Raw genomic sequence first — 11393 nt, forward strand, 5'->3', positions numbered from 1 at the left:
AGAACAGGGGGTGTTTTCATCATTGTTGACAATCAAGGACAAGAATTTCAGAAGGGAAAGGCTGATTTGAGGTCAACAGCTGGCTAATAAAATGATGTCTGAGAATGAGATTGGGATATTTGGACCATTGTTTAAAATACAGGAATCACATGCTCTTTGTCCAGGGGTGGAGTGCATGTGAAAATTTCACAGATTTTTCAGAGATGAAAGAAACCAAGCAGTCAACTCTGAATGGCTTCACCCACAATAACATGGTTGTCACCGAGATTCTGTTAAATATATCTAGTGAAGGGAAATCCACTACTTCTCAAGGCACTCCATTCTATTTTTGTACAACTATAATTGCTAGGAAATTTTTCTTGACATCATGCCCAAATTTATCTCTTTTCAACATCTACACATTGCTTCTGAATTTCTGCCATTATAAAGGCCAATAAAAACATTTCTTCTTATAATCATGCAATCCAAAGGGCTTTAAATAAAAAATAAAGCAGAATGGAGAAAACTTTACATATACACACCAAACTAGAGAGATGGTTTAAAAAAGAGCAGCTACAACATAGGGATAACAATGGTGAAGTCGCCCAGAAATTCACAGGGGAACAAAATTCAAGAAAAGAGGTAGCAACAAAATTCACGGCCTTAACTATCTCTGTATAAATTCATAAAATTTGGATAATAAAGTATAAAAAAAAAAAAGATCATTCCAAACAATCCTCCTCCTACCTGACAAACTGATAATAATAAATGAAGGTTGGACCACATTGGTCCTCTACTGGAAAAGTTCTTTTATCTCCTTTTTGTCTTGGGAATAAAATATGAGAGTCCTCTGGTATTTAGTCTTTTGATTTCTCCAACATATCTTTCCAATATGATCACACAGTATTCTCTCCTTGTACTCTATGTCCTAGTCAAAACTGTTGTTCCTCCACTCCATCTCCCAACACTAAGTCTTTGTATACACTTTGTCCATCTTTTCTTTAATACTTTTTTTAAAAACAAGGCAATTAGCTTAAAGTGATTTGCCCAGGGTCACACAATTGGTACCAAGTGTCTGAGGATTTGAACTCTGGACCTTCTGACTTCAGAGTTAATGCTCTAATCACTGATCATCTAGCTGGCCCATTGCTTTTCTTCTTTTCCTTTGCCTCTTCAAGTCCTCACCTCCCTTCAAGGCTCAGGTGCAGCTGCTACAAGAAGTCCTTCCTGATTCCCCAGCAGTTAGTGCTTCCTCCTGCATTACCTATATGTCTGCATATGTATATATGTATGAATATATGTACATAGACATATATATGTATTTATCATCTATTTATGAAAAGAGTGGTCCCCATGAACCAGTATGTCTATAAGACAAGATATAATCTAAATCATTTTTTAAACAAGGAGATGGAACTAGTAGATAAGGGAATGATATTGCTATAATTGTGAGCTGATGAAAACCTGTCTGGTATGGTCTCCGTCCCCAAGACGCATCTGTGATAAGATTCAGATGACCCAGAGACTGGACATTTCTTCTCCCTTCCCTTACTATTCGCTTGTAACGGAGAGTAAAATTTCTGGTTCTCTGCTCTCATTCTTCTTTTTAATCACTTCAAAAAATACTGATTTTAGTGGTTAGACTGCTCCTGCTGCCTTGCTCCATCATCTAATCCAGTGAAATTTTATAATAATAAATACGAATTACACTAGGTCAACAAATTGGCTTCATGAGTCCAAGATGCAAGATGCAGCATTTCTGAAGAAGATCTGGAAATCTTAATGAACTTTAAGCTCATACATTTTAAGTCTGAAAAGAAAGGCTGGAATTAGATTATGAAGAGTTTCAAAGACCAAATGCAAAAATGTGCTCCCAAGACAAATGGGAGTCATAGGAACTTCTTGAGTGATATAGTGAAGGAATTGAGGAGACTGAGTTGGTTCCCAAAGAGTCTGAAACGTAGATTATTGCATGGAAAAGAGTAATACACAATAAATGACAGGAATATTCCAGGCAAACTGGACTATACAATATGTGAAACAGCAATAAATTAAAATTTTCAGCCATACTGGAATATAGAATAAGTGAAACAGTCATGTACAATAAGTCTGGAAAGAATCTGGCAATATACTATAAGATCTGGAAAGAAGTAAAATATTCGAGTCATACTAAAATATAGACTACTTAAAAAAAAGACCTTGTGAAATAATGTACAATGTGCAAACTTGATGTTTCATGTACATGACACTTCAGTTATTATCATGCTTTTATACAGAGTGTGCTCCATACTAGGTGGGAATACAATTCCTGTCTCATTTCTACTTTGTATATTTATTCACAGTTAAGCTTGATCTCTACTTCTTGATCCCCAGAGATCATTGATATCATATATTTATATGTTATTTTTGGTTTTTTTCCCTTTTTCTTAGTACATGTTGTTTTATTCACATTATAAGGATTGTTTCCATAGACACATGTAAAAGGTGTCCAAATTGTCTTTTCCAGTTCCAAGATAATCTCTGAGCAGAAATGTCTATTGGTCCTTCCTTTTCCATCAGGAAAAATAAGAAAAGCTCACACAAATTACCCTCTTGATGTATTTGGAACTATTTTGATTTTGTCTTTAAATACACAGTGGTAGCCCTAATAAAGCTTCTTGAATGAGTGTATAAATATATATGTGTATATATATTTATGTATGTATATATATATATATGATATTCCTTTTATCTAAAAGATCTTTTACTTTTTTGAGAGTATATTCCCTTTGGTAATTCACTGTGGATATGTACTGTCTAGTGTTTTTCTTGTTTCCAAATTATTTGACATAATCATTTAACCAATTATAGCTCTCCTAATAGTGCATTAGTGTGCCTATCTTCACATAAGTCCTCCAACTTTTATTATTTTCATCAATCTGATGGATATGAGGTGAAACTGATGTTTCAATTTCTCTTATTAGTGATTAGGAGCTGTTGTTTAGTTATTTTTCAGTTGTGTCTAATTCTTGATGACCCCATTTGGGATTTTCTTGACAAAGATACTGAAGTAGTTGATGATTTGCTCAGAGTCACACAGCTAATATCTCAGATTAGATTTGAACTCAGGAAGATGAGTCTTCCTGACCCTAGGCTTGGTGCTATACACCTTGCCATGTAGCTGCTGATTTGGAATAGTATTTCATAATTTCGATAGTTTATGTTTCTTCTTTTAAAAAATGAGTATTTATATCTTTTGATTATCTATTGGGAAACTTTACATATTTGAATCAATTCCTTATGAATCTTTGATGCCATTAAAAAAATAGTTTTTTATTTCAAAAATAAATGTAAAGATAGTTTTCAAAATTCACCCTTGAAAAACCTTGTGTTGCAAAATTTTCGTCCTCCATTCTCTTCCTCCCCTAGACAGCAAGTAATCTAATATATGTTAAACATGTACAATTCTATACATATTTCCACATTTATCATGCTGCATAAGGAAAATCAGATCAAAAAGGGGGAAAAGTAAGAAAAATTCCCAAATCAAGCAAACAGCAAAAAGGTGAAAATCCTATGTTGTGATCCATATTCAGTTCCCATACTTCTCTTTCTGGATATAGATGGCTCTCTCCATCACAAGTCTATTGGAATTGGCCTGAATGATCTCATAAAAAGAGCCATGTCCATTTGATGCCATTTTAAATCATATATTTATTTCCCAATCTTTTTCAAATTGCAGCTGCATTGTTTTTGTTCATGCAAAAAAAAATTAATTCTATGGCACCTATGTTTTAATTCTCTAAAATAAATAGAAGTAAAGAAGTGATTGAATATAATTGAAATTAAGATTTGTTTGTTTTTCTTTTCTGATCTTTTTCTCTTAGTTAGCCATGAAATTTTACTCAAGATGAAGTGGAGAAGGGAAGAGACAAACAAGGAAAGGCTGATGTAGAGAGGATCTCTTTTCATTAAAAAAAAAAAAAAAAAAAAGCTTTTTAAAAAAAATTTAAGCTATATATCTATTTGAACAAATAGAGACAGAGGGAGAGAAAGAGGGATGGAGTGGGAAACAAAGAGAGGAGACTGATTGAACATTGAGTTCTTATATTTGATCCTTTTGTGATTCTCATACCTACTCTGTTTTACTGAGTATGTTTAATAATTTTCTGTTTAACAATTACAGAATAGTGTTGATGATAGTTTATAATTTAGCTCATGGTCTAGTAATGCTAGGTAATGCTAGTGTAATGCTAGGTAATGCTAATAATGCTAGCAATGTAATGCTAGTAATGCTAAGTACTGCTTAGTACTTAGTACTTAGTACTTAGTAATGCTAGGCTCTCTTCATTCCTATTTTTTTTTTTTTTTTTATGATTTCCCTTCAAATATTCTGATTTTTTTTTGTTTCTCCAAACAAATTATATTATTATTTTGTTTAGTTTTATAAAGCAGCTTTTTCATTGTTTGATTAGTGTGGCATTAAATTTATAAATTAATTTAACTGGTAAAGAATTTGTATCATTGCATTAATAAAATATATGTTATTTTGTATATAATACTTATTTAAAGTAAATATTTATTATATTTATTGTATATATGATATATTAATATACATACTTACATATATAAGTATAGTTACTATTATTTATCTTTACTATATTATTGCCCTGGCCCAATCTTATGCAATAACACTTTTCAATATTTCTCCATCTTTTTGTATTCTTGAAAGAATAATTTATATAATAAGAGTTTATATATATATAACATGAGTGTATCGTGGTAGTTGAGTCCTACTCTTTTGGTGGATTTTTGAAGTTATTAATTTTTCTTATAATTTCAGCGAGTCTAGATTTTTCTATGTAAGCCATCATTTCATTTGGAGACAGTATTTTTTTCTTCTTAAAAACATCTCAATTTCTTTTTTTTTTTTCTACTTGTTATAGTTAGCATTTCTAGACCTATAATAATAGAAGTGATAATAGGTACTCTTATTTCACCTCCTTATCTTAGTGGAAAGACTTCTACTGTTTCTACATGACAATAATGCTAACTCTTGTCTTAAGACAGATAAGGTTTACTATAGTAAAGAAATGTCTTTTTTTGTGTGTATGTTTTTAATGTGAGTACCATCATTTCTCAAAGTTTCAAAATTGCATCTCCCCATATAACTGTAATCATTATTTTAATATTTTCTTATTAATATGATTTATTATGTTAGTGGATTACTTAATATTGTACTTTCCTTGAAGTACTTATATAAATCCAATTTAATCAGAGCAAATAATTGTTATTATATTGCTATAGCTTCTTTGCCAATGTTTCCCCCAACAATTTATGTAATTTTTTCATTAATGATATTGATTTTTTTTTCTGCTTTATTTCTTCTTGGTTTGAATATTAGGGCCATATTTGTCTCATAGATGAGGGCAGATAAGATAGTTTATTTTTGTGAACAACTTATGCAGCATAGAGGTTAATTGTTCTTTAAATGGTTAATGACATTCACTTATTAATCCATCTGGGTCTGGGCTTTTCTCCCTTTGAGAATTTATTTATCTCTTTTCAGTTTCTCTCTCTGAAATGAGTTTATTTAAAGTCTAGCTGCCCTGTTTTGTTAGTCTGGAGCATTTTTATTTCATACTTTCCCTCCATTTCATTGAAGCTCTTAATGTTGTTGATATTAGGTATTCTTGTACCTAATATCTTGATTTTATATCCTAATTTCTTATAATTATATATATCCTAATTTCTTGATTTTATAAACTTCCTTTATGTATATGTATGTGTATACATACCAATTCATCAATATGCATAATTAATGTTGGGAAGATTCCATTTCTAAAATTACTCATTTTTTTTGCCAATCAATCAACAGGTATTTATTAAACACTTAGTATGTTCTAGGCTCTGGGAATACAAACTGAATAATGCAACTAATTAAACTAAAGTTCTACTGGGAGAGATAAGAAGTATGTAATTAAATACTGAATAAATATAGAGAAAATAAATACAAGTTTGTTAACTATAGAGTCTTTTGGAAGGAAAGACATTGGGAATTGGGGACATCAGGAAAGGCTTCTTATAAAAAATCTGGTGCTTGAGCTGTATTTTAAAGGAAAAGAAGGATTCTTGATGGAAGTGAGGAGGCAGTAAGGACATTCTTGGGATAGCCAGTGGAAAAAGCGTCTCCTTTAATTTTAATATTAATTATTAAAGTAATTAATATTAATATAGTAATCATTAAGAATGTCTTTTTCAAACTTTTCTGTTTTCTATCAATTAATTTATTAATAATGACATGCGAGATGTAGTGTTTGTTGAAAAGAACAGAACAAAGGATACTGGAGAGAGAATGAGAGAGAACTGAATAACGCACTCCGAAAAGAGAGATAAATTGAGTCAAGATTAGGAAAGGCTAAACAGAAGTGTTAGCACCAAATACAGAAGGCAATAGGGAGCCATTTGAATTTAGTAAAGGAATAATGTGATTAGATCTGGATTTAACAAAAGTCACTTTGGCAGCCAAGTGGAGAATGGACTGGAGGTGAAAAACTTGAGAGGAAGGCTGATTAAGAGGCCATTATAATAAAGCATGAGATTAGGGCCAGAACCAATTAGGATCCTATTTTCCTAAGGTGGTAGCTTTATGGATAAAAGAAGGGGTGGAATGTGATTTTGTGGGCAACAAATGGTAAGGTTCTGTCAGGTTCTTATTAGCCACTAGTCTGACAGTAACCCTTTTATTTTAAATATCATTCTCATTCTAAGAATTCTGACTTGGAGAGTTATCTAAAATGACAGTTTCCTCATGTACTCTAACCTCTCTGTTTAAAGAAAAATTTAAGTAATAATTATAGACATCAAAAATAAGAAAATCAAGGCAGGTAACCATGTAATTCTGGCATAACATTCTGAGAAGATGAGCAAACTAATTCTTCTTGGACCATTTCCCTCTAGGATTCAGTGCATTCCTTTTTACACCTCTATAAGGAAAATTTATTTTTAAATAAGAGATAGTGATAGTGTCTCCAGGGAATGAATAGGATATTTCCCCTGAAGCAGATCCTAATCTAACATCCTGAGGAGAAAACTCCTAGATTTAGAAGTAGGAAAAGGTAAGATTTTATCTAGACCAGAAGTATTTTGGCTGTTGCATAGTAAAATATTTAAAACTTTTGCTTCTTCCTATCTTTCTTCAAACTTGGAAGTAAGGAAAGGGCTTTTATTAGACCAGAGAGGAATCTTATTTTTTAATAACTTTCAGTTTTAAAAATAGATTTTAAAATTATGCTTTCATATTTTTAAACCTGGGCCACTCAAAGAAGGGTGGTGCTTTTCACAAAAAAAGGGAAGTTTAGAAGAGGAGTGTGTTGTGGTGAGTTTAGGGTATTGTTTTGGAGATGTTGAATTTGAAATGTTTCACAATGTCAGTCTAGTTTAAAATATTTAAAAAGGGGACCTACCATTTGAAATGCTCAGTAGGCACTTCACCAAGTGAAGGGCCTGAAGAGGAGATATGAGGATAATAATAATTGGATTCTGTGAGCTATCAGCATAAAAAGATAGGAACTAACAACAGTACCAAGATTGAATGTATGTATTTCTATACAATACATAAGTGTGTGTATATATAATCAACAGTGTCGGAGTAAATAGACTTAGAAAGATGAAAAGTCAAAAAAGACCATCAAATTCAGTAATTAAAAGTTCACTGGGAACTATATGTTTAATTCTTTGATCAACTATCAAAATATTTCTTTCTAATCCTATAGCATAATGTCTAGCCTCTCAACAAATGATTGTTCCCTTTCCCTTCCTAAAAACAAACAAGTAGTAACATCACTAAATATATATAATAATTAAATCAACAATAGACAGATATTTATTTTCAAGATTTTTCTGTGAAAATGACTAGTCACTTCAAATCCTCACAGTTACTACAGATGGATTTGTCTTCTCTTTTGAGAACAGTCCCACACCATTTAGTTTATTCAGTATAACAAATAATTTTTGCCAGAAAAAATATTGCCAGAATCCTCAAGATAAAGGCTGCAAGTTTCATTAAGAATGTCTTCTTCAGACTTTTCTGTTTTCAACCTATCATCTGCCTGGCTTTGTACTAAGAACTGAGGACCCAAAAGACAAAAGGTAGTTCCTGTCCTGAAGAAGCTTACAGTCTAATAGAGTTAATATGCTAATAAATATACATAAAACAAGCTACATACAGAATGCATAGAAAATAATTAAGAGGATTTGGGAAAGGTTTCCTGTAGAAGATAAGATTTTAGCTGTGATTAAAGGAAGGTCTGGAGGACATTAATCCAATTGATTGGATTATTGTGGATAATAATTATAGGTAAGGGAGTACTATTGCGTTATAATAAGTGATGAGGGCTGGTCAGCAAACTAAAACAGCATGGTGAGACTTATGTGAACTGATGCAAAGTGAAGTGAGAACTGGGAGATTATTGTGCACCATAACAATGTTGTAATAATGAAAACTATAAAGATTTGGTTATTCTGATCAATATGATGATCCATGACAATTCCAAAGGACTTATGATGAAAAGAAAATTCTATCCATCTCCAGAGAGAGAAATGGTGAATTCTGAGTGCAAAATTAAATTATAATTTTCTGGGTTTTTCCCCCTCTTTTTTGGGGTGTGTGTGTGTGTGTGTGTGATATGGCTAATATGAAAATATGCTTTGCATAATTTCACATAAATAGTTGAAATGTTGCTTTTCTTCTCAATAGGTAGGGGAGGGGTAGGAAGAAGGGAAAGAATTTGAAAATCAAAATTTAAGAAAAGAATGCTAAAATAAATAATAAATATTTTAAATCAAGAATTAATTAAGACAAAAGTAAGTCACTGGATTTCTTAACTTCAGACAATTCCCTAAAATAAGAGTTCCCAATTTTTATTGTACCCTATATCCTTTGACTTAGTAAATTTTGCTGTACCAGTAATAAATATGAAAGGAAAAAAAATTCTAGATTTTTCATGCATATGTACAAAAAAATAAAAGATTAACTTTACATCAAAAATATAATAACTTCATGGATTGGAATTGTTTAGGAGTTTCTGGAGTATCTCTATAGGATTATGGATACTTTGGACAATGGAGTTGCACCTTTTAGGTTTATATAAAGCAGTTTTGGAATCCTTGCTCCAAGACAGTGAAAGAGTTAAGTTTTCCCAAGACATTTAACTTATCATTGGAGAGTGAAATAGGCACTAGAAGAATGGAATTAATTTGTGTCAACAATCTAACACAAAGGCACAAGACAAAGATAAATTTGAGGTGCCTGCTCCTGTAATGCATTTTCAACCTAGTTAAAGAAATCTCAACTTTTTCTACGTTCTTCCTTTTCTCATGAACACAAATACCAAGGACCTTTTGGAATAGGGATGATTTACATTTTTTTTTCTTCGCAGAAATGCTTTTTCTTTTTGCACCTTAATTCCTATTGGTGCCCCACTAAACTGTAACTCTTATCTTCTACTCAGTTTCATCATTTTCTTTTTGATCATATTACTAGGTGCTCAAGAACCAATATCTGAAATATTAGTCGCTGGTTATTGTAGCATGATAAATACTTGCAATATTGCTGTTTTGTACTATATAATAAAGCTTTGATTCAATTCAGCAATTTATCAGTCATTGATAGTACAGGAACTACGCTACATGAATATACAAAGATAAAAATTCCCTGTCTTCTCAAGGCATCTGAAAATATCATCAATCAATAAACTTTTATTTAGTGCCTACTATGTATCAGGCATTAGAGATACAAAAAAAGGCAGGAACTTACTACACTAATGGGAGACACAACATATGAACAATATATACAAAGGAAGCAATACACAGGAGAACTGGGAAAAAATTAGCAGAGAGAAGGCTTGTCTGGGCAAGGGGATAAGGCCCGTAAGGATTCAAAGAAATGACTGCCGAGTTTTATTGATTCCCCAAGCAGTCAAGTAGAGGAGAAAAGGAAGAAGCGGCTACTACAGAGGAGATGGCCTGGTATAGTAAGAATGGTCAAGAGGCCTTTAGTCCCAGTGCAGAAGAGAGAAGGCAGAAAGAAAGATGAAAGAGCCAGTAGGTCAGGGTTGGATAAAGGTACGACCGTAAGTGATGGCAAGAGAATGACCATCTTTGTGTGAGGCGTGCGTGCGTGCGTGCGTGCAGGAGCGGCTCCTGGGGTAAGGGAGGATTCACAGCTGTGGGTTACTTGAAGAAGGATCCGTGTGAATGCTTTAGTCATTAGGCCAGCTGCAGAATCTAACGCGTGGTTTGGTGCAGGCCCTCCACATGTGCTGAAAGAATATTAGACAGCTTTAAAAGGTGGGAGCGTGAGACGTTTCTGCTGCTGGAGGACGTCCCCCCAAAGCACTTTCTCTCCTACTATCAACCAATCGAGGCACCTGTTCATTTATTATCAGTCCCCTCGGTGTGCCGGGCCCTGGGGATACCACGAGGCTAGTTTAGGGGTGAGATCTCTGGCGAGGCGGAGCCCGGGCCTTCTCGGTCTCCGCGGCCGCTCGCTGCCGCACGTGCTTCTGCAGAGGTCTGCACCCCCAGGAAAGGGGGAACAGGAAGCGGCGCAGCGCCGCAGAGCGCGCCCGAGAGCCGGCCCAGCCCCTGCTTAGTCCCGCGGCGGGGTTACCCGAGGATAAGGGCAGCGGGCCCGGCTCAGGACCGTTCCGGGATCAGGGCGCGCTGCCTGCGCTCGGGCTCTGTGGGGGCAGCGGCCCGCGTGCCGGAGGGGGCCCCGGCGGGGGGCGAGAGATCGCAGCCCGGGCCTGTGGCTAGGACGGCCGCCAAAGGATGAGGATCAGACTGGGCTCGCAGGGCGTCTCCGGGTGGAGATCTCGGCGCTGAGAAGATGCGGCCACGCCCCCCTCCGCCAGCCGTTTCCTCGCCGCCGCCTCCCCCATCTTTCCCTGCCTGCCTCTGGGGCTCCCTTCTTCATTCTCTCGCGCCGCCGCGGCTTTCATTGGTGCCCCGATCGCGGTGACGCAGCCGCTGGCGGGCCCGGCGGGCTGGCCAGCCCCGGGCAGGAGCGCGGGGGTGAGGAGGAGGAGGAGGAGGAGGGCTGGGGGAGCTGGGCGGGCTGAGCCTGCGCGCGGCTGATGAAACCCAGCCCCTGGATTTCCTCCGACCTAGAGTTTCATTCACTGAAGCGCGGGGGACTAGGGAGGCGGTGCCTGGGCACGCCGAGGTGTAAAGAGAGGGAGCTGGGGAGGAGAGAGAGAGAGTGACACGGGCCACGGCCGGCGCGCCCCGCAGCTCCGCTCGGCTCCCAGCACCCGCAGCCCGCAGCGGGCCGGCCTCCTCCTCGGGACCCCCCCAGGGTCGGCGCACCTTCCTCCCGGGCCCCCCACCCCGTGACAGGCCCTAGCGGCCGCCGCTCTCTCCATCACTCGCGC

The 11393-nt window shown here is 36.2% G+C and overlaps 1 protein-coding gene across 1 annotated transcript in view; it reads left to right on the forward strand.

The window, feature by feature from the left end:
• The first annotated feature begins 11090 nt into the window (after positions 1 to 11090).
• The window catches only part of SLC7A1 (solute carrier family 7 member 1), a 71656-nt gene continuing 71353 nt past the window's right edge, over positions 11091 to 11393 (forward strand). Inside the window, exon 1 of the mRNA XM_031960745.1 lies at positions 11091 to 11393. This exon is cut by the window's right edge and continues 55 nt beyond it. The gene's annotated coding sequence lies outside the window, so the exon portion shown is untranslated.

The sequence above is a fragment of the Sarcophilus harrisii genome, chromosome 3, assembly GCF_902635505.1.
Source record: "Sarcophilus harrisii chromosome 3, mSarHar1.11, whole genome shotgun sequence".
Taxonomy (NCBI): Eukaryota; Metazoa; Chordata; class Mammalia; order Dasyuromorphia; family Dasyuridae; genus Sarcophilus; species Sarcophilus harrisii.